Consider the following 24256-nt stretch of genomic DNA (forward strand, 5'->3'; position numbering starts at 1 on the left):
GAGATATAGGAAAAGTTTTCAGCTGTCATACAGGTGAGCACATTGCCACCTGGCTGCTCTGATGCAGGGCCAGTGGCATGGAATGAGAGGACAGGGAAGCCAAGCAGCTGGGATCCTTCTTTATGAAGGGGGCATTGACAAAGTGATTGGAAAACAGGCACAAGCCCTCAGTCTCTGGAGGAGACTCCTATCAGGTGTGAAGGAAGGATATGCCTTCAAGGAAGATTTTATATGTCACCCAGGCAAGAGGACCACAAGGGAGAGAGCTATCCAGTACCTGAGGGAATTAGCCATGCTGGTAAATGCCCTGTGGGGTTGGATAAAGCAATGGAAGTAGAGCAGCTGGCAACACAGAGGCAAACTCATCTGGGCTGATGCACTGTGGCAAGATATTGCAGCTCAGATAGACAACCTGCTTGTAAAAGTGTGAAATGTAGATGCTCATGCATGCAAGAGTCCATCCACTGAAGAACATCAAAACAACCAGCAGATGGATCAGGCTGCTAAGACTGAAGTGGCTCAGGTGGATCTGGACTGGAAACATAAGGCTGAATTATTTATTAAGGGCATTGGCCCCATGTCACCTCAGGCCATCAAGGTGGAGACACAAGATTTAGATGGGCTTGTGATCGAGGGGTGGACCTGACAGTGAACACTATTGCACAGGTTATCCATAAATGTGAAACATGCTGCTGCAGTTAAACAAGCCAAAGAGTTAAGGCCTCTCTGGTACTGAGGATGACAGCTGAAATGCATATATGGGGAGGCCTGGTGGATTGATTATTTCTCACCCCCACAAACCCAACCAGGGCACGTGCCGTGTGCTACAATGGTGGAACCAACCACTGGGTGGCTGGAAACACATCCTGTGCCCCATGCCACTGCCCAGAATGCTATTCTCAGCTATGAAAATCAAGTCTTATGCTGACATGGCACCTCTGAAAGAATTAATTCAGAGAATGAGACTCACTTCCAAAACAACCTCATAGACACCTGGGCCAAAGGGCATGGCATCGAGTGGGTGTATCACATCCACTATCATACACCAACTTCTGGGAAAATCGAACAGTGCAATGAGCTGTTGAGGACTACACCGAGAGCAATAGGTGCTGGGACATTCCAACATTGGGATACACTTCTAGCAAAGGCCATGCTTTGCTAGCTACCAAAGCTAGCTAGCTAGCAAAGGCCTAGTGTTAGTCATCACTAGGGAATCTGCCAATTGAGCTGTCCCTGCCCAATAAAAAAATGTATGTATGGTAGAGGGGGATAAATTCCCTGGAAGTGCACATAAAAACGTGTTTGGGAGGACAGTCTGTATTATTCCTCCCTCAGGCAAAGGCAAACCCATCTATGGGGTTGCTTTTGCTCATGGACTTGGGTGCACTTGGTGAGTAATGCAGAAGAATAATGAAGTCAGATGTGCACCTCGAAGGGATTTGATGCTGGGTGAGAACAGCCCATGATTTAAATTGTATGACACTAATTGCTGTACAATACTGTATGTTATCATTGTGTTTGCTCTATATCACATCCACAGTATTACAGTAAGGATCACGCAGATTAATGATGAATGAACTTTGATGGAACCAAGCAAAGTGCAGCAGTGATAGAAACAGACAAGTGCAGCGGTGATGGAACCAGCACTGGCTTCAGCATGCAAGAATCCAACACCACACGCCACCTCTCCAGCCCTGAAGGACTGGTATGACAGATTAGGCCTGAAAGTGTGGACTAAATGGACTTTGTGGACTAAATTTTAGAGGAATGGCCCACAGACCAAGGGAATTATATCTGTGTGTGTATGTATAGTAAAAGACAGCAAAGGTGGTGTTTATTAATTGGGATGTATGAGAGAGTGTGACACCTGAGCATGACATAGATGGTATGAAATAAAGGGTGGACATTGTCCTGGATTTGGCTGGGATACAGTTAATTTTTCCCCTAGTAGCTGATATGGGGCTGTGTTTTAGTTTCAGGATGAGAATAACTCTGATAGCATCCTGATGTTTTAGTTGTTGCAGAGCACTGCTTACACTAAGCAAAGGACATTTTAGCTTCTCACACTGCCCTCCAAGAGGCTGGGGTACACCAGGAGCTGGGAGGGGACACAGCCAGGACAGCTGGCCCAAGCTGGCCAAAGGGGTGTCCCACACCGTGTGGTGCTGTGCTGAACAAGAAACTGGGGGATTTGGCTGCAGGGGGAAAGGAGGAAGTTGGCAGGCCACTGCTCAGGGACTGGTTGGACATCTGTCAGTGAGTGGTGAGCAGCTGCGTTGTACATCACTTGCTTTGTATATTCCTTTATCATAACTATTATCATTACTTCTCCTTCCTTTTCTGTCCTATTAAACTGTCTTTATCTCAAGGCACACATTTTACATTTTTCCCCTCCTGATTCTCTCTCCCATCCCACTGAGGAGGCGTGGGGAGGGGGGTGAAGGGAGCAAATGGCTGTGTGGTATTGAGCTGCTTTCTGGGTTAAACCACAACACATGGTTTTGAGGATAATATTTGCAATAAAGAATAGATACACAAAGGAATTTTTAAATCCCTTAGATGTGTCTATCTCCCTATGCTTTAATTTTCCTAAGTCCACGTAATACAATGTTTTACAGTACCAAATAGACTTGCATATAATGTAAGGAAGTTAGACTTTTTCATTAAGAATTGCTGACTTACTCCCATGCCAAATTTTCAAAGAAAATAGTTTCCCTTACCTCCTCCTCAAGCCAGTAAGTGTTCTGCCATTTTTATAAAAAAGAAAGTTTAATTCCTCCCTTAAGAACATGGAGAAACACTTTTAACATATTTGTTTTTTATGGTAGTAATAATATTTTAGTTTAATTTTAGTTATAGGCAAAGCAGATTTTTGTTTGTTTGTTTGTTTGTTTGTTTGTTTTGGTAAGGTTCACCACCAGGCAGCAGATTTACAGCAAGGATATGTTTTACCCAGACTGACAGATACAGCCCATGTACGTACAGAGATGGTGTATGTAAGAGATGGTGTAATATGTGCATAATTAATATTTTTATTTAGAGAACATTTTATGGTTTCTTTACTGAATTGAAATGATTTATTTTTTATATAATCATGAAAGGTTGGAAACAAAAGGGCAGTGGCAATAGCAGGAACTTGTGCAGCCTGGCTCTCCTGGTCAGTTCACTCTCTCATCTCTCTTCTACCAGAAGCAGCAGCTTTCAGTGAGCATTTTATTCTCTGTTGGAAAAGTTTGTGCTATTTTTTATTTATTTTTAATTGTCTTTCAGTTTCAGCCATGGGGTTTGTAGCTAGCCAATATCTTGTTCATTTTGCCCTTCACATGTTGCCTACAGAGCTCCTATATTTCTCCCTCTTTTTAGACTCTAGAGTGTTCCCCATCTTTTTCCAGGCATCTGTGATGTGGCTCCTCACTTCCTGGGTGGCAAGTCTGTAGCAGGGTATGAGTGCAGGGGATGAGCCCCATGCACCCTTGATGGCCCAGCTTTCCCCAGGAAAGGCAACTTGCTTCGAGAAAGCAGCTTTCTGATTTTCTGGTCAGCACAAAATGTCTATGTGCTGGGATGTAACTTCTCTTGCAATCTAACTGAAAACAACTGTTAGCCAACTGCACGTAGAAAAGCATGACTGCTTCCTCTGTATGCCTTGCTGTTGGGCAAGGAGGAGTGTAGGAGTTTTCTAATGAAAGGGTAGGTGTGTGATTAAACTGTAAACAATTAAGAGCATGACAAAAATCATCTGGTAAGAACAGTATTGCAACTTGCCAATTTATTTTCCATAGCATCAGCAGATGTGTCAATTTACAGGAAGGAAACAAACATTGTGTTTTCCAGTGTCTCCCAGAATATTTTAAACATTGACATAATAGCCATCATAATTTAAACAATATTTGCAGGAAACTTGCTTTTATTAGTAAAGTAATGCTACTAGCCATTCTGGCAAAGTTAGTATAATGCAATATGATATTGTTGTTTTGGAAGGAATGAGGAGGAATGTTTCCTAAACAGGAAGCCCAGTATTTGTGTGTTGAGGGTGTTTTGCCCATTTCCTCTAAGCCAAGTAATAATAGTTAGCAAGATTATAAAAAGTATCATCACTATCTTTAAAAAAGTTCACAAAGATAGATAAGCAATTATATTATGCAGATGTGGAAATTAAAGCACAGAAAAGTTGAAAAACTCAGCCAAAGCCTAATGCGGGATCTCTGGCAGAAGTGAAAATCAAAACAAGACAATGCTGATTTCAAGCAGTTGCATCATCTTTTCAGACTGAAGCTAGCATTTCAGTGATTTCACATTTTGACTAATTTTCCACTTATTTACAAATAGCAAGAGTATCTACTAGCAACATGCAAAAATGCCACTGTATAAGAGTATGAGTATCGCTTATGTTGGGTGGGTGGGTGGGTGTCCAGTGAGAAGGAACCATATCTCTTAGTTATCAGTTCTGAAGGAATGAAAGAGGGCCAGTGGAATGTGGAAAAGAACATTAGATATCTCCAGGAAGAGAAGTCTTAGAAAATATTTCAGTTGTGGTTGACTCTGTTCTCAGCATTTTACTCCATCAACTCCTTGTATTTTTTTTTCATCATTTAAGGTGAGAGAACCATGCAAGAGATAGGAGAAACTTCTGCTGCCTGTTTTTGCCCATGAAAGGAAAAACAGAAAAAGAAGAGCATCTGAGACAAAAGGTAGATTTCACTCTTTTTAACCTTTTGCATTTAGCATTAGAATATTGGAACACCCTGTGGCATTGCAGCCTGGTTTAAGCATGGAAGGAATTTTCCACTAGTCAGGGAAATGTTTTTGGTCTCTCTTGAAAATACTTGTAGGTGAGTCTTAGGTGGGTCATATGTGATACATTAATTTATTTATTTTTCTTTCTTTCTAAGGCTATTTGGTAGTAAAGTTAAGGAATTGCAGAAGCAGAACCTACTGTACCGGCCTTGGCAGTCATTTGTCTTGGGGATCACATTAAAAAACACTGAAGATCTTTGAAGTGTGAGTTATCTCCCACAGTGTTTGCTATATAAGAAAATATCTAGGTTTCAAGCAAACAGATCCAAAAGCAGTACAGCTGTGTCTTTTGTATGTATTTATTTATTTTTTGGGGGGGAGGGGAAAGTGTAGGAGATTTAATATTAGTTATAGTTTTATAACGATAATTTTATAACTAATATTAAATCAATATTAAATTAATCTCAGTTAGTATAGCTGAGAAGACAGTGACAGACTTTTGTACATGTGATTTCTTCATCAGGTTATCTGTGTATAGAAATAATAGGTGTGTTGGGCCAGTCTCCTAAAGGAAACAGTAGTAACTATACATACTTTTAAAAATTTTGAAAATTTGTTTGTTAATGGTGGGCAAAACTTGCAAAAAAAAACCCTTCCAAACCTGTTTTGTTCACTTTACTCATAAGTGAAAATTTCCTAAATGAATTTAGTCATTAAAAAAGGAAGGAAATAATATGTTAAGTTGTCAATTTTAGAACAGATTTTAGGAAAAAAAAAAAAAAGGATAAAGCAAATAGATTTTGCAGTGAAATGAATCTGCATGAAAATATGAGATCTGATTTAATTCAAATATGTGCCAGATCTTGTCACCATACTTGCCATGTGGTCTTTTTATTTCAAAATCAACATGCTGTAAATTCATAAGTTAGCTAGGTGTGTTTTAGGGAAAACATAGGAATTTAATTTTGTAGAGAAAAGGGTAGGGAAAAGATAAGTAGCTTATGAAAAATTAGTGATTTACTATTGTATGTTGTTTATAATTCCTTCTCTTTTCATCTAAATTGCCCCTGGCAATTAATAGTTACTATTTTGAGTTCTTTGTGAGATTTAGAACAGTGGGTATTAATTTGCTGTCATTTCAGTTTCCTGGGAGAAGCAGCATATAATTTGAGTATGTTTATGATTTGCTTCCTTATTATCTTAGAGAAGGTTTATAGCATGACTTTATCCTTAGACAGAAACAAATACCATGTAGTAGTATTCACTCAGAACATATTTAAAGAACTAGATGTACTCTTTTAACTTCAATTCATTACAGGACAATGTACAAGGAAGCATTGCTGCTTAATGTAGAAAACAACAACAACAAGAAAAAAAACAGTTTCATGTAACCCTTGGTATAGTATTTCCTAGTGTTTTTGAAACGGTGTTACAGATGAATGCTTTTACTGGTAAAAGGGAAAAAGTTAATGGCTAGGCTGCTTTTGATTACAACATGGGTGAAGAACTCAGATGGAGAGACTATTCTTCTAAAAGCTTGATTCTTAATAAAGATTTTACCTTTCAATTAGTTAAAAACAAAACAAAACAAAACAAAAAAACTTCTTATCCTGGCTTTTTACTAGTGTCATAAAAATACTGATTCTTCCAAGTCGAAACAGTCATTACCTTTAGAAAGACGAAATGATCAATTGATTTCAATAATATAGAACAAATTTTTTACTTTTGTGTCATTGGTGATACCTCAGTATTACCTCAAAATATGAATTCAGTCTTTACTGAAGCTTTACTGAAGTCTGCACAGATTGAATGTTGTTCTTATCAACATTCAATCTATTCATCAAAATCAATCAAAATTCAATCTAAATTCAATCTATTATCAAAATCAATCTTTTTTTTTTTTTTTTTTTTTTTTTTATATTAAAATAATTGAGAAAAGAACGATTTGGCAAGACCCTGTGTTCTAATTTTCAGACACGTTTAGCATTTGCAAAGTGTACTGAAGTGCACTGGACACTGAGATATCAAATCAAATAAAAAAAAATCAAATAATTAAAGGCTATACATGTTATGATGCGAGTAATAAAGTTCATTTAATATAGTTAAATCCCATTCTCTTATTTGTGTAAGTGTGCCCCTCAAAATCCTGAAACAATTAGAAAAGTCATCTTTCCTTTCCTAGAAGGGATAATAAATATGAACAGAGAAGCATAAATTCTTTATACTAGTGGTCATTGTGTTACTGCAAATGATAATATCTGGATGTTGCTGTGTACATTTGTATAATACTTACTTTTCTTGGTTTATATTCCTTAAAATTTTTTATACTGTGACCGTGCAGCTGAAAGATATTTAAAACTTGGAAACAAGGACTGTTCATGATCTGTGTTCATCATGATGAATTCTTGCTCTATTTGGAATCTAATTGTACAAATACTCCTCTGTTGAGAAAAACATACATTAGAACTTGGTTTTTACTGTTCAAATTAGGTGGCCATTTTCTTTATCTTTTTAAATTTTGGTCTTAAGGCATCAGAAGCTTTCTGGATCAAATCTGTATTAACAAGGTTCTAAAGCTTCTAAGTGAATATTTTGATTTTATCCTTTGGCTTGATTCTTCTTTGGTTCAGATTGATTTTGTATTTGGCACACTGGGTTTTTAGTACAAGGTTAAGTATTCTGTACATTTTGGAGTGTCAATAAATGTGTAATAGGAAGAAGTTAAAATTCTTCTTCATATTTTTTTTTTCCTTAATATTTACAGTATTAACTTTTTGAGTTATAATATACTTATAATATACTTATATATGTACCTTGTATTCTATTCTAGAACAAATTGAAGTCAAAGATATTTCCAGTGCCTGCCAAAAAACATTTTAAACTTTAGGTTTAGTACTTCATCCCACCATCAAATTTTATGAGCAGAAGATTTAATTTGAAATTAATTACATATATATATTTTTTTCATGTTAAAATGAGCTCTAAGGTTTGAATTTAGGTAGGGATATCTAAGATTTTGTGGGAGTTAAAATGTTTCTGGTTTTGTTTCTTATACCTCAGCATTTCCAGCAGATTTTTGTTTCATTGTATTTATTGAATGCTCTCATATACTGATAGACAATCCCTAAATATGGCTTCACCTATACTGTATCTCTCTTCACTTATCTGAGAGTATGTAGTCTGATCTACACTAAACTGAACTTTAAAGTACATACTGAAGAATAAGTTTGGATTAAAGTTCTAGTTGTTTTTTCCCCGTCTTCATCAAATTACAGGAAGTACCTCAGTACTTCCAAAAGCAGTAATTCTTAGCTTAGTTCTTAAATATTAGTTGTTGTCCAAATTCCACGAGTTACTCATTGCTTTTATCATGGCTCAGCGGAAGGCCTGTTAAAAACATGGGTGAGAATCTGTGGCAAAAATCTAGGCCTACCTTTCCAAGTTTGCCTAACCAAAGAGAAATGTTCATATGAAAGTACCATATATTCAGTTCTCCATGTCAAAATTGTTCTGCTCAGCTTACCTCCTTTCAGAAGCTGCTTGTGTTAAAATTAGGCCACTTTAATGCTTTAACTTTTAGTGTCTGATATTAAAACTTTATTGCTTGAGGCAAGCTGTTTGTTAGCATGGCATACTGTTACGTTTGTGTACTGATGGCATCAGATTTATTTTATCTCCCAGTATGTTCAAGCATTCGCAAATTCTTATGTTTTATACGAGTCCCTAAGACCTATGTCATCTTTATCTCAGTAAATGCAGTTAAAATCGAACAGTTTTAACTTTACGGTGAACATTTTTCACGTATAAGTGGTTAGCCCTCAGAAATCCAGACTTCACGTGTAGTCTGAGCAACCAAGTAGCCAAAAATGCTACCAGTGTGATGAAATAGGATCTGGAATCCTGATTTATACTTTCACATAAAAAATAGGAAAAAAAAAAAAAAAAAAGCTGGGAAAGCCAAAATATAAATGGCTTCGTTTGCTTTATTTTATGTATTTCCTTTCCTGTAAGTGACCGTCCGTATCGGTGGGAGGGGGCCGTGGTTTAAGGGAGGGGGCGTGGTTTAAGGGAGATGGGGCGTGGTTTAAGGGAGAGGGGGGCGTGGTTTAAGAGAGAGGGGCGTGGTTTAAGAGAGGGGGCGTCGTTCAAGGGGGAGGGGCGCGGTTTAAGAGATGGGGGCGTGGTTTAAGGGAGGGGCCCGTGGCTTAAGGGGGCGTGGTTTAAGGGAGGGGCGTGGTTTAAGGGAGGGGGCGTGGTTTGAGGGAGGGGGCGTGTCGCGCCGCGCCGCGCGCCGGGGATTCCCCCCACCGCCCCGCGCGCGGAACCTTCGGGATCGTTCCCGTGACGTCACGGCAGGGGGGCTCCCTCTGGGCGGCGGGGCGGGGCCTTCCCTCCCCCTCTTCCCCCCCTTCCCCCCCCCTCACCGGCGGGAAGCCCCGCCCCGCCCCGCCCCTCCCCTCCCCTCCCGAGCGCGGCGGAGCTCTCGCGAGACCTTGCGCGCGCGGCGCTGTCGCGGCTGGGAGCGGCGCCATTTTGGGAGCGAGGCGGGCGGTGCGCGTGTGTGCGCGCCCGAGTGTGAGTGCGCGTGCACGTGCACGCGCCTGAGCGAGGGAGTGAGGGAGGGAGGGAGTGAGTGTGTGCGTGTGCACGGGGGGGGGGGGGAGTGCGCGCCCCCGCGGTGGCGGCCGGGCCCCCGCGGCTCGGGGGCGGAGGGCAGGGGGGGTCCGGAGGAGGAGGAGGAGGAGGAGGAGGAAGATGAGGAGGAGGCGGCGCGGCGGGGCCGGGGCGGGGGCCGGGGCCGGGGCGGCGCCGCTGTGAGGGGGGCGCCCCGCGGGGGACAGGCCCCGGGCCCGCCAACGCCGCCTCACGGCCTGCAAAGGCGCCGCGGAGCGGGTTTGTTTTGGCTCCTTCACCCCCCGGTGAGAGCAGGCGGTCTCTGTCCGGCCTCTCATCCCGCGGGGCTCGGCAGCCCTCGCTGTCAGCGCTGCCCCGGCTGGCTGCAGGCGTGCTCGCTTCACAGCGCTCAGCTTCAAGCTCTCCGCCTCACGCCGGCTCTGACTCTTTTTTTTTTTTTTTTTTTTTTTTTCCCCCCTAGGCAACCTGGATCGCAGCGAGAGCCCGGGATCTTCGCAGCCCTTCTGCTGGTAGGGAGGAAGAACGGTGGACGGCGACCTTCCCGTGAAAGCGGAGAAATACCGGACGCCGCTCGGGGATTATTTGTCCAAGTGCTTCCTCCTGCACGGGCTTCTGAAGCCATCAGTAGGCAGCCGGGAAAGTGAATTGGAAATCCGAAGTCGTGAGCTTTCTAGAAGTGCACAGCACCTCGCCCTCGGACGCTTTTGTCCTCATGGCATGGATACACAGCTGAATTCGTCGAGTTTGGAATGCTTCAGCTGTCAAATAAAGTGCTTTTAGGTTTTTAGTTACCTTTTTTCTTCCGAGCAACGTTCTGTCTGAGTCACAGGTGTAACTGGTTTTGTGGACTGGCTCCAGGTTAAATGTAGCCTGAGTCACTGCGTAGACGTTACTGAAAAGTTTCATGGCATATATTTTTACCCTTATTTTATTTTTTAGGTTTTCTGACGTAGCCTTTTGTCATTTTACATTGAGACATATTTTCTAAATGAAGAGTCTAACAGAAGTTTGTTTATCATTTTTTCTTTTATATTTTATTTAATATTTTTGTTGGAAAATGTTGTTGCCAATAAGCAATATGGCGGTATCCAGATAGCTGTTGTTTACAAATGCCTCTGCTACCTGAAGCTAGGAAATGTTCCTCAGCTCAGATGTGAAATTCGGATTTTCAGCTTTACAGTTGGTGGCATAAACAGTGTATTTATTTCACCTGGAGCTGATGATTTCAATAGCGATATGTACATGGAATAGACAAGAGAAGAATCTTTCAGAGAAAAAACAAGACTTTTAAGTCAGAGACTTGGAAAATTTTGGAAATAGCCTTGCAGAATCTGTAAGCAAGAAGGATGGGTAGCTGATTCCTGTGAGGTCAAATCTATGTCAAACAGCTACGAATGTAGTATCAACAAGAACTTGGGATATTATCTCAAGGAAGACAAACTGGAAAAATACAAATCACGCAGTGCTAACGCCTTGTGCAGTCCTCTTGGATTAGGTAAGTATCGAAGTGTGTTCGTAAGTCAATTTACACCTGAACATTTTGTCATTAGAATGTTTAAATTAGTTGTTTTTTTTTTTAGTGTTGAAATGAGCTTGCAGAATCTAACTTTTTTGTTAAATTAAAAACAACTAATTTGTTGCTTTAAATAATAAATAGTATATCTGCAATGATTTGAAGAATGCATGCAGTTCTACAAAGAGCAATTTCTAAGCAGGAGTGTGGTTTTTCTGGGAGACTTAAAAAAAAACCAACCCTCTTCTCCCCTCCCCCCCCCCCCCCCAAAAAAAAAAAAAAAAACACCCAACGTATCTGTAGACTGAATCCATAAGTAACTTACCCCTTGTGTTAATGTTGTAAACTCAACAATGAGCTGTTATGCTTCTTGAACAAGACTGCTGGATGGTTTGTCTTTCCATTTTTGTTAGGCGTGTTTGCAGCATGAGGGTTCTGAGAGTGTAGCCTTGCTCTTTTGTTTCTTTCCACTTTCTTTGTCATGTAAGGAAGTCAGTTATTTACTACTAAAAGTCAATTTACAAACTGGTGTTTTAATGCATCGATATTTTAAAGCTGTGTTCAGAGTAATTACATGTTCTATAGTGGGAATGAGACTGGTTTGAAACCATATTGCAATAAGAAATGTGCTAGGGAAAAGTTCAAATCCAAAATATGTTGGCCAGCTAACCGATTTTACATGTCATTTTTGGATGTATTGCTGCCTTCTTCCCTTGTAGTAGGTAAATGTTTCTCAATGCAGATAAAATTTAAATCTGGTAATTAATATACATTTACAATATTTTCTTTGCAGGTGTACTTTCAGCTGAATTGCTACTGCCTCAAAGAAAATCAAGATGGACAGAACAACTTAATTCAAAAGTCAGTGGTAATTTTACTAAATGCAATCCTCTCCCCTCCCTTGGGTTACTCATAAAGCTTTAAATAATTAAAACATTATTGGGCAGATTATAAACAGAGTGTCTGGTAAGGAGGATACATTTACCATGGCCACCACCTTTTCAAAATTTTTTCAAAGCTTCTGCAATATTGAAATGTTAGTAACACGGAGCTGATAAGGAAAACTGGTCTCTATAACAGCATTGCCAAGATATTTGGGAAAAAGCCTGGTAAAAAGTAATTTTGAGCTTTGGGAAACTATCTCAGAATTGCTACAGTGCATTTTTTCCCCTGTAACTTTCTATTGAACTATTTGTAACTTTTCTATTGAAAGTTACAAATGGAAGACTGTCATCTAAATAAGTATTTTTTACAGGACTTCTCATGATCACTGAAATAGTTCTACTCTGTGTGTTGTCAGTTATCTAAAGGTTGGTCTAGCTCCAGTATTTTGCTGTCTGTGAATGGCCTTGCTGTTTTGTTATTTTAACTTCTATTTCAGTTTTGCTGTTACGAAAACATGGAAACTGTAGCTGATGAATAGGAGTCTTTCTGTAATCTCCTGTGGCTGTGGCTTGGGGCTTTTCTGCTTAGTGTGGCTGGGGATTGAGTGAATGAACTGAACCACATCTAAAGGAACCAGAGCAACACAAAAGAGTTATCTTCATTCTTTTAGGTCAAGTAGTCTGTATTTTGCTTGAAAACCGTTTGGTGAATGGAAAGAATTCATGCATAAGTGGCCATTTCATTAGATTTTGTCTGTTACGTGCCCACAAATGTAGTAATACAAGTACTTTTTCATAAGTAATAGAAAAAGAGATGCTTATGTTATTTTTCAAGCTGTTTACTTTCAGTGAGAAACTTACCTCTTGTTGGGGAGCTCTCACTGAAATTGAGGAGCTGCATCCCCCCACCTACTCTTGGAATCACATCTTTATCTCTACTCCCTCTTCTGGATGTTTTAAAAAAAAATTTCCTTCCAGCTTTATTAAATTAGCTCTTTCTTACATTTTTCTTGCTGCTGTTAGGATTTTTTTTTTCCTTTTCAAAACGTTTGCACTTGGTAAGTGCAGTTGCCTGTCTGATTTGTGTGCATATGTATTTGGTGTAGATTTGTGTGTGCGCTTTATGGCTATGCCCTTGTATCCTGAGCAGAATTGATAGCTGGGTGAGGCACACTGAGAATAAAATGCGTAGTGTGTTGGTCCACATGTATACCTTCTTTGGGCTTTTATTTCTATAGTGCTGACAGTCTGGTAAGTGGTTTGCAGACAAGTATGAAGATAAGGTCCTTGCCCCAGAGAGCTTATACGTTAAGCCTTGATGTAAACATAGTTTTTGTACTGGAATAACTGTCAGCAGAATGGCTCTTCCATGGTTAAATTTCTTCTGGTGGAATCCTAAAATGGGTAGTTTGTGTTAAAAAATGGTTGTGGATGGAGTAGGTTGCTCTGTGTGGGAAAACAAAAAATAACCCAAAAACCTACTAGTGGAAGCTTTTCAGTGTAAGCAGAGTTGAAACTTGCAGCAACGCTGAAGTGGAGTTAAATATGTAAAATAATATAGGGAAATTGTGCAGATACTTAGCTTTCTTAGTACTTCACAAGGTAGTGTACTTTAGGTTCCTTTTTGCCTCCCTTCTAGTGCGTTTCCTCTGTTTAAAATGTGTGGATAATGCCGTTTGACAGTGATACTTCATCGAGGACTTCTGGGGAAGTTGCTCATATTTCTTTTAGTACTAGGAGTAAAATTTCTTCTGCAAGGGGAGCTACATGCAGAACTGATTAAAGACAAACTTGAATGAGACTTGGCACACTTTCTGTTTTGGTTTTTGTAACTGTTTTTGAGCAGAAGTGATACACAGTGACTGAAGACAATGCTGTGTGTTGTGCTACCAACTCCTCCCTGATCACTTTTTTTTTTTTTTTTTTTTGAGGTAAGCATACTCTGCGAAAGAGCTGAAATACATAGATTTCTTTTTTCTGCTTTATATGCTAGGGATATTTCAAAACTGCCATCTTTTATAACAGCTTTTTCTTCAGATTGCTCATGAAGACTCCGAAGTGTGAAAACATTCCCAGTGACTTTGTTATAGTGTATTCTGAACTGAAGGGCAATGGTACTGCAGTGACACTTCAGCTTTTGGACTTTGAACCTTGCAGAGGGCAAGAAGGTCAATGTCTATCTAGAGTTCCACTAAATGATACTGCAGGTGTAGGATTTCGAGCAGAAAGAACCTTGTAGTTTACCTTCAAATAAGCAGTTATTCTATGCTTCAAAACAATTTATTATTTTTTTGTTTGTTTTTAGATTTAGGTTTTGGTTCAGTCTGAGAAGGAAAAGCCTTTTTTTTTTTTTTTTTTTTTTTTTTTTAATTAGAAGTAGTGATCAAGACATTCTAACCTTTCTTCTAACCTTTTCTTCTAAACCTTCTTCTGAACTTTGTCTCTTTCTAAAATATCTCCTAAAAGATATTTTGAATCCTGGGACGCTAATACTTCATTCACAGGAGTGGCCTAAGCCCTGTTACTCATAAACCATATCTATGTAGAGAAGGAAGACAATACAGAGCAGTAGTTGGGATTTTCAGAACATCTGCTAGTTGTTGTCTACTAACATTCTAGGTCCTTATGCCAAACAAGAGCAGTAAGCACTCTTCACTTGAGTCATTCTCACATAAGGAACTTGAGCCCTAAGTCAACATGAAGAAACGTTTTTCTTGTTTTATTTGTTTTTGCTAAGTCACTGTCATGTTAGGTCTTAGGGGGCTGTATTTTTACTAGAGAATGTGTTAGCTTACATGATGAAAAAAATTGTCGGATACAGTTTGACGCCATACAATTCTAATACCCTGGTGTGTCCTGAGACTTCTGGAGGTGTTTAAGTCTGACAGAGGATTTCATCCTATTCCCAATGCAGCAAACCTTGCTTACCCTGTTTTGTCTGTGTCTATACATCTGCATGGAGAGAAAATGGGGGAAAATAAATAATGTTTTGTTCAAATAGTTGTGCTGCTGGCTGGGTTAAGCCACAGCAGATAGTACAAACGTTACTTTAATTCCATCACCGAAAATAGTGTGCCTCCCTCTGCCCTCCTCCTGTTGATGATCAGTCTCTTCTAAGATGTCATGCAGACTTGCTTATTAAGCCCCTGTGAAACTCATATACACTTGATTTTGCCTTCTTCACTTAGTAAGAAAGATTTAATATACATGCTGTAGGTCATTACCAAGGAAGCAAGGCAGCAGTAGCGACAAAGCTGAGGCAGTGAATAAAATTTTTTTTTTTTTTACACTGTCATAATGACACTGTAGTACACTTTAGTGCTGGTGGCTTACAACCTTCTTTTACCCCATTTATAAATATATTAAAATTACTATGACAAGATGAGAGTGGATTATAAAACAAATTTATAGCAGAGGGGTGGAGTTAACGTTCCCACACATGGTTTGTGGTGTGCTCTACTTAAGGTAATAATAATTTGTGAGGCAGTAGGTAAAAGATCATAGGGCACGTGCTACTTAGATATGTGTACATGTTAATTTAAATTTTTCTGAAAACTATGTGTATATATACACACACTTAACATTTATTCTATTTGTGGATTTCTCTATGCAAATCAGCAGACTGAAATTCTAAACTGGTCTTCAGGGAGCATCAAGAAACTTGAACTTGTTTCTTTCTTTATAATCTAACTTTGGGAATTCATGGCTGAATTTTTTTTGTTGTTGTTACTGGCTTTATTATTCCTCTCACAAGCTTGAACCATTTTTACTTATTTGAGTTTATAATTTCATTTTGTTATAATCTTCTAGCAATCTCTGCAATACGCTGTGTCATAGAAATTGTTTTAGGTAAAGTAATTTTTGCTATCCTTGTAGCATGAGAAGTATAGAAGCTAGAATACTTAACTATTTTCTCCTTGCATCTAGTTTCTGGTGAGATGGTTTCATCTGTCAGTTTTTTTCCTAGTTTTTAGCATTATTGTAACAAATTCTTTTCCTATAAAGTTTTAGATGGCTCTGTTTTAGTAGGCCGTATTTATGCTGTTAACCACCAAGGATTTATTGTATTAAAATCTTTCAGTAAGTCAAATTTTTAGGTTCTGGGGTTTGAGCAATTTTGCTGTCATTCTGAACAGCTTTTTTCTTACTTTAGTGACACCACTGGTTTTATCTGTCTCTTCCTTTTTTTGAGCCAGGGGAGTTTTAGGTTAGATGTTAGGAAGAACTTCTTCACTGAAAGGGTTGTGAGGCATTGGAACAGGCTGCCCAGGGAAGTGGTGGAGTCACCATCCCTGGAAGTCTTCAAAAGACGTTTAGATGTAGAGCTTAGGGATATGGTTTAGTGGAGGGCTGTTAGCGTTAGGTTGGAGGTTGGACTCGATGACCTTGAGGTCTCTTCCAACCTAGAAAATTCTGTGTGTGATTCCTGCTAGGACATGATGAAAAAGCAAAGTTGGTTTTATTGGTTCTGGTAGTTGAGACAGTGTTGTTATGGGCGCAAATGTTTCACATATTGACTGGAAAGACCTCCCTCAAGCTGGACCTCCGCAGCACCAGTGGGACTGTCTTTCCTCTGCCTGCTAAGTACTGGTTAGACAAGTTAAACAACATGCTCTTATGGGGCATGGGTGGGGACAGCCTCTGATCTCATGTCGTTGTCATTTTAAAGTTCTGCTGTGCTTTTTTCTCTGCCTTCAGTAGAGGAGGATTGGTTTAGGGAACATTTTAACAAGATTCACCGAAATGCTTGGGGCCTGACCAGGTGCACCCACAAGTGCTGAGAGAGCTGGCAGATGTCATTACAAGGCCCTTCAGCGATCATCTTTGAAAAGTCATTGTGATCATGAGAGATCCTGGAAGAGATCGAATGTTAATTTCTCTCATCAGAAAGAGGATCCAGGGAGCCAGTAATACTTAACATTACTAATGATGTGGGTGATGAGGTAGAGTTTATCCTCAGCAAATTCCCAGATGATATAAAACTGGGAGGAGTGGCTGTTACACTAGGTGTTCGGGCAAGCTGGAGAACTGGAGAGAGACAGAGAGGATCCTGGTGAAGTTCAGCAAATGGAAAATGCGAAGTGCTGCATGTGGGGAGGAGTAACCATGCACGCTGGTATGTGCTGGGGAGTTGGTAAGTTTTGTAGAGAAGGATGTGTGGACAGTGGTGCACAGCAAGCTGACCCATCAGTGGGTCCTTGCAACAGCAAAGGCCAACAGCGTGCAGGGCTGTTTTAGGAGGAGCACTGCCAGCAAGTCAAGGGAGGTGATCGTTTCCCTTGACACTGTGCTAGCTGGTGAGGCCACATGTGGAGCACTGTGTCCACTTTATGGCTCCCTGGTACAAGAAGGACATGCACTGACTGGAGGGAATCTAGAAAAGTGCCACAAGGATGATGAAGGGACTGCAGCGTCTTCCATATGGGGAGATGCTGACAGAGCTGGGACAGTTCGGCCTGGAGGAGAGAGGCTCTGGGGGGGATCTTATCCATGTGTGTAACAACTGATGGGAGCAGATGAAGAAAGGGGAGCCAGGTTCATCTCAGCTGTACTATGACAGAAAAAGAGGCAAAAAGAAGTAAAACACTTATTGGAATTCAGTCTGAACAGAAGAAAAAGCTTTGAGGGTGGTCAAACACTGGAACAGGTTGTACAAAGAGGTAGCATAGACCCAGTCTGTGGATATATTCAAAACCTGACTGGACGTGGTTCTGTTTTTGATGATGTGTGTAAACTGAAGTTGCAGGATAAAATATTTTGATATTCTAAGGAAATACAACTTGATCAGTCCTTCAGAACTCTGAATGATGATTTATCTTTTTCAGAAGATACTTCCCGGATTCACAACTAGTAAGCCATCAAACTCTTGTTCTTCCATGTAAAATTTGTGAGGATGCAAACAAGGAGGAAAACTTTATCTTTGTTAATGCTACTGAAAAGACTGGAGACTGCTGAGACAGGTGTTAAGACAGCATACACTCAAAAGGTTGTTTAGCACTGTTTCATTACAGGATGGTGCTTGAAATTTGTACCTGTGTCTGATAAACTGAAGAGTTGTTTTTCATTGCTAGAACACCTCTAGTGCATAAGGGGTGTGGACCTGGGAAAACAAAAGGTAGCATTACATGTTTTAAAGCTTTGTTCCAGTGAGTCACAAAACTGTTATGGCTTCATACATTTAAAATGAGATACTATGTAGTTTGTCTTGCTCTCTTATGAGCTACTTAAACCATTTAAAAAAATGAAAATAGCTTCAAAAACTAGTAGCAGCGAAGTGAGTAGATACTATGTTATTTTCTACTGGCTTTTCAGAATTTTGTAGTTTAAAAATCATGCTTATTTTTTCTGTTTTGGCCTGTTCGTAGAAAAAAAGATAGAAGCATGGTATCTTTGTAAGTTGAAGCAGTTGAAGAATGCTTCGATTACAACTGCTTGCCCTGCTCTTCACGCCTGCAGTGTCCCAGAGGATCATTTCTCCCTCAGTCCTCATGCCTCACTGTTTGCAAGCTCTCACGTCCACATAAGCAGCCAGTACAAAACACCTGAGAGGAGTTTTCACGGGAGTCACTTTTCCAAAGCCTTCAGAGATGCTGTTTGGGGTGTGTTATAAGTAGACAGACAGGGAAGAAACATTTCTGTTGCTACAAAGAGCTGATGATGGAAGTGAAGCTAGAAGAAATCCTGGATAAAAGATCATCTGTAGAGTGGGAGTGATCACTTTAATTTTTATCTAACTATAACCATTAATTTACTCCAGACTCCGTTTTCCTTTGTTTTCCTAATATTTTTAATGCCAGATTGGAGGTGATTGTAAAGAAAATAACTTTCTCTCAACTGTATTAGCAGGTGAAGTGCTATATGTTTTTGTATGGGTTTCTAATACATGGAGGAAGTCAGACTAGATCGTAAATTGTGGAATCAAATACTAGAGTATTTGTTTCAGAGACTTGTATTTTTACTTTAAAGTTTTGTTACTTTTAATTGCTTTTAGCCTTTACTAGGTCTGATTGCATGCCTGACCCTTTTGCTCCATGGCTTTTGTTAGCACAACTGCTTCCTGGTTTATCCCTGCAGCTAAGTTATCTGTAAATTCACCTGATTATGCCTGTAGTGACTACAGTTACTTCGTAATGAGTCAGCTATGTGTCTGCACTGTATGCCCTTTTTTGACGTGCTGTGCAGAGATGGGAGCTGGACTAACAGATACTTGCCAGGGCTGAGCGCCATGCTTAGCCTATAATATTCTTATGCTTCACAGTTAGAAGCAACTGCCATGTATTGCCAGTCTGCCTGCTTGTTTAGTGAAATCCTTCAGGAGTAAAGGAGGGCAAAATCTCTAACCTGCATAGCTCTCTTAGCAGGAGTCTCTAATTTAGGACAAAGGGTTTGAGAATGAGTGAGCATCCAATATATTTTTTTTTCCATTTCCTGGTAAGCCCGGGGAGGAGATATGTATTGTTTTTTTAAGAATTGCAAGAAACTATGCAAACTTCCTTAGAACAGGAGTCAATATTAAACCTGAGATATATTCCGTAGCACTGTTTTGGGTTGTTTGTTCATTCTGATCTCCTTGGTCTGTGTGTTTTCATATAATCACAGAATATCCGGAGTTGGAGAAGACCCACAAGGATAATTGAGTCCAACTCATGGCATACATAGGACCACCCAAAAATCAGACCAGATGTCTGAGAGTGTTGTCCAAGCACTTCTTGAACTCCAGTGCTGTGACTGCTGCCCTGGGCAGCCTGTCCCAGTGCCCGACCACCCTCTGGGTGCAGACCCTTTCCCTAACCCCCAGCCTGACCCTCCCCTGTCCCAGCTCCATGCCGTTCCCTTGGGTCCTGTTGCTGTTCCCAGGGAGACCTTTTGTGTCCATGTTTTATGTGCTGATTGCCTGGAGGTTTTTAACTAACAAGCATTGCAGACAAAACTTAAAAGTTAGACGTTTTGGCTATTGCGTAATTTTTCCCAGTAACAATAAATTAAAGGTTGTATATAATATGAAAATTGTAATATAGAATGAAACTTGAAGAACTTTGTATATTAATCTGAAAGTTCATGAATACAGGCTGTCTTTTCCTTTTGTACCATGATGATTTCTGTTTTATTGCAGGAAAAAAAAAATGCAGATTCTTTTCATACATTGGTCCCACTGTGGTTTTCACATGTAGAAAGTTTATTTTTTCTTAAACACCATTGATTCAAAGTAGAATTTTCAGAGGGGAAAGAGGAAAATTCTTTCTGGGTGATCTGTAGTCTCATGTGGTTACCACCTAAGGAGGAAAAAAATGGCTTAATTATTACAGTGTTATATTTGTGTACACACATTGTGTAATTAAACAGTTTAACATACAGCAGTTTCTGACTTGTAAGCATAATGGGAAATGGCAGGTTCAAATATTTGTCTGAAGTCTTAAAGATGTTCCAGAACCCCGTTCTTCTGACCTTCAGAACTTTTTTTTCCAGCTTCAGTCTATCGTGATTGATATCTTCTTGTATTCTCATGGTGTTTGGGATTAAAATGCCTTTTTTTTTCTCAGTGGAATTAACTCTTCAGATATATATACCCAGTGTTATGACCAGTTTTAGGTCCTCATTTTGTGAGGCAAGGCAAGTCAAGAAGTTTTCTTAGAGACTTGTCCATGAATACTGAAGTGATTTGTACTCAGTAAAGTTTTGAATTCCTGTGATGGTATTCCAAATGTAGTCCTACTTGCATCTTGTCCTGTGATGATTTAAAAAAGAAAAAAATGATAGTACAGAGAAGGCTGACTATACTGGTTAAGATTTGATTCTTCCATTTAATGCAGTAAGCAGAAACTGATGTAATGATATCTCTTTTAGTTCCATCTTTTAATTTTTTTCTAATACAGAATTTTGGGAGTTGATGGTTTTTTTAGCCTTTTCACAGAAGTCTTGAATTCTGGTTCATGCAGCTGCTTTTAGCTTCCCTTTTCTCAATCTGCAACTTCTTTTCTAAAACAGAGGTAATATACGAAGCTTTCCTGAATACTCCTGAGATAGGACAAATCAGTTTGTATAAAAAATGAGTTTTTCTAGCTCCTTTAAAACTGGAGTAAAATAGGTTGTCACAAAGGACCCTATCAACTCAACTGTAAATAAACAAAAACAAACCACAAACAAACAAAATCAAGTCCACTACAACTTTTGAGTATTTGTTGATTGTACTTGATACAGTTTTCTTATTTCATCTGCTAACGTGGCTCAAAGTGGGTGACTGTGTTAGCTTTATGACAAATCTCTTCACTGTATTCACTATACCTTCTTTGGACTAGCTGCTCATTATTGCTTGGAATTCGCTGCCTTATCTTTGGTGATCAGGCTTCTGAAAAAAAACACAACACAACACAATAGAATTATATTTGATGCAATTGAATACTGGAATAATTGTTGCATGTTACCTAAAACAGACTTTTCCCAGATGGATCCACAAGAAGCAAAATAGAATTCTTTCTGCTATCTGTTCTGCTGTCCACATACACAGCAAAACAAATCTTGTGAAGACTTGTATCTAAATTTATGGGCTGACAAAGGAAGGCTTTTTTTCCTGAAGTCACTATTCACTACTTGAACGAGACATCAAAAATGTTGCTGATGTGAGACTGAGTATTGTGAGCAGTCTGATTAAAAAAACCTAAATGCATTTGAATAGTAATAGTAAGAGGATAGCAGTATGTCATTGTCTTTCTCTAGCCTTTTTAGAACTGCACAGCTCTGTATCAGTGACAGACAACACAAGCAAAGTTAGCATTTATGATACTTCTATTAATGGCAGGTGTGTTTTGAGTTTGTGCTATGACAGAACGATGAATTCATCATTGTGATAAATTTTGGGCCTAATCATCCCGTTACCAAGAGAGCTTCTGAAGGCAGTGGAATCGCTGTGTTCAGATCCATGGAGCTTACTTCAATACACTTAACTTCTGATAGCTGTCTTAATGTTGACTACAAAGCTGTTTTATCTGTGTTAATGAACAGTGGTTGATCTGTTGTCATGTGTATGTAATAAGAGAAGGCTTGCTAGCAGACAAATGAGTTCTTCAAGGTCTGTTGGTGCAATTAGAGCAGGTTCTTGTTAATGCTTGTATGAGTGCCTACTGTTTATTTTCATTCTCTTCAGATTCTTAATGTGAATTCTCACTTGAAACTGGGACAGTCATATATTTCTGAAAGGCAGAAGTATTATTCTAAAATGAGTTGATTATACGTGCTACCTATTTGCCTTAGAGGCTGTTCAGTCTCTGCAGAGACAGATCTTGTTGGATGTTAAGCTGGAGGGATATATCAAGTGACTTCCTAAATAGATGTCTTCAGTATTTTTATTAATATTGGCAATAATGAAATAGAGCATATGGCTATTAAATTTGAAGGTAGTACAAACTGAATAGAGGCTCCAATTGCTTTGGAAGATACAGAATGGAGAAATGGCTCTGAACACTGGATAGCTGAAGAAGTAATGGGCTTGAATAGAAGGGGAAAGAAAAAAATACCTTAGGACAAATCTTGTAGAAACTCTGACCTTTCAAAAATAATCCAAGAACAGCTTAAAACTGGGACAAGTTGCAGAAGAAAGTAGTAGTCTTGGTTGTTGGTGTAACTTGATTTGAAAGCAGTCAAAAATCAAACTCATGTTCAGCAATCAAATGGAGCATAAATGGTTAAAGTGTACTAATCCTGCCTGCAAACAGAGTAGTCTTCCATTCTCCCTTTGTGATCTTTTCAGTTTAACGAAAGTATATTCCTGAGAATGACAAGTATTGTAGAACTGTTGTGTATCTGCCAGATCATCAAAACAGAGCTCACACTTGTAATTATGTTTTTTTTTTTTTTTTTTTTTGGTATTAAAACACATTCTAGGACAAGTTTGTTGGCAACATTAGAAAGGCAGCAACTGTAAGAATTTGATGACGTGTGGTTAAACATGGGGATTGGCAACTCAAAGATGGGCAGGCTGTGCACTCTCCAATGTGGTTTAAAGGAAATATATTAATATCTATCCTTTCCTGATCTGCTGTTTGTTTTGCCAGTTTAGTTATGGATAGGGTATTTGTGCCTATTGGAAAATTGTGAGTAAATTTGTTTTTCTGTCATTTTGCTGTACTCTGGGAGAAAGGGACTGGCTCATCTGACTTAGTGGCACTAACAAAAGTCTATTTAGAGCTTTAACTGAGAACATTGGTAAGATTTGAATCTGCTTCCAGAACATTTTTTTTTGTGGGAAGAAACAGCTTTGCCCACAGTTTTCCAATACTACCATTGTGGTTTAAAAATATTTTCTAGTCCTGGGGTAGTTGGTGAACACCAAGTCTCAACTCAAGCCTGTGCGATTGATGTGCAAAAGCTAAAAGCTGGGAATGCTAGTGAATTAAAGCACAATGGTAATACTTTGTGGATCCTCTCATATGTTCTTATCAGGTTCGTACTGAATCTTGTCTGGTTTTTAGACTGTAAGTGCTTTGGTCTGAAGATTTTGTTGTTGTGTTGATTTTCCAGTATTGATACCTCTCCGCTCCTTTCTAAAGATTTCATGATTCTCCATTGTGGAGTGGGGAACTGTATCTGAGAGAAGGAGGGGAATCTTTTTTTTTTTTTATTATTTCTTTCTTAGTCAGTTCACATTTAACTTGCTGTTACTTAATTTAGCATCTCTTGGTGGCTCATATGGTAAAACACCATTTTCTGTTTATCAATACTGAGCATGATTAATCAGCAAAAGTTCCTAACAGGAACTTGGTTCCTTTTTTTTTTTTTTTTTTTTTTTACGAGAATCTATTTTTGTTGTGGTTCTATGATTCTAGAACTTCCTTTGTTATATTCTAGGCTGTCATAATTGGATTCTTTAGATTTTTTTTTTTTCTGGAATTTCTGTTGAGGTTAATTCAGAAAAGCACATTAGATGATGTTGGCACACTAACTTACAACAAATTAGTTGGGTGACACGTACTTCTAAAGTTGTCTTCATTGGATTCCATCTGATTAGGTGCATCTTACCTTATAACTTAACTCTGGTATCATATGTAGCTACAAAACCTTTTGTGTGAACTCCTGGAATAAAAAAGAAGCAGCAACTCAATTAAGTAGTGCAGATTAACACTTAGAAATCTGCTAAGCTTCATTTTAGTTGTTGGAATGTTCTCTTCTTTCACTGGAAGTTTGCAATACCTCAATTCGGGCCAGAATGCAACAATAATTATTAGTTATGAAGTTCAGATTCCACAGCTCTTACTAAAACTTACTCAAATTACAGCATCTGTAGATTAGAGACCCACATCTGTGCTCACTGACTAACAAATCTGCATTCTCTTGTTCGGAGATGTGGGATACTTGTGTTTGCTTCCCTATGACATGCACTTGGATGTTTATATTTTTGCCAGCTGAACTTCTAATAATGTGTATTATCCTGCTTAAAATATATTTGAATCACTGAGAGTTTTGCAGTATCTAGCTGCAGAGCATGATTCACATA

General features: G+C 39.2%; 1 protein-coding gene and 1 long non-coding RNA gene across 3 annotated transcripts in view; both read left to right on the forward strand.

Annotated features, from left to right (window-relative positions):
- Positions 1-1541: 1541 nt before the first annotated feature.
- Positions 1542-5094, forward strand: LOC116500926. The gene is made up of 3 exons (XR_004254357.1): positions 1542-1705; positions 4598-4691; positions 4893-5094. It is a non-coding gene; the product is annotated as an uncharacterized LOC116500926 (long non-coding RNA).
- Positions 5095-9258: 4164 nt separating this feature from the next.
- The window catches only part of GPBP1 (GC-rich promoter binding protein 1), a 32932-nt gene continuing 17934 nt past the window's right edge, over positions 9259-24256 (forward strand). The window contains exons 1-3 of one of the 2 annotated variants that reach the window (XM_032205920.1): positions 9259-9312; positions 9833-10867; positions 11679-11746. The gene's annotated coding sequence lies outside the window, so the exon portion shown is untranslated. Of the gene's footprint in view, positions 9313-9615; positions 9631-9832; positions 10868-11678; positions 11747-24256 lie in introns of those variants that run through there. The other variant, XM_032205921.1, reaches the window with a different exon arrangement.

Source organism: Aythya fuligula, chromosome Z (assembly GCF_009819795.1).
Source record: "Aythya fuligula isolate bAytFul2 chromosome Z, bAytFul2.pri, whole genome shotgun sequence".
Lineage (NCBI taxonomy): Eukaryota > Metazoa > Chordata > Aves > Anseriformes > Anatidae > Aythya > Aythya fuligula.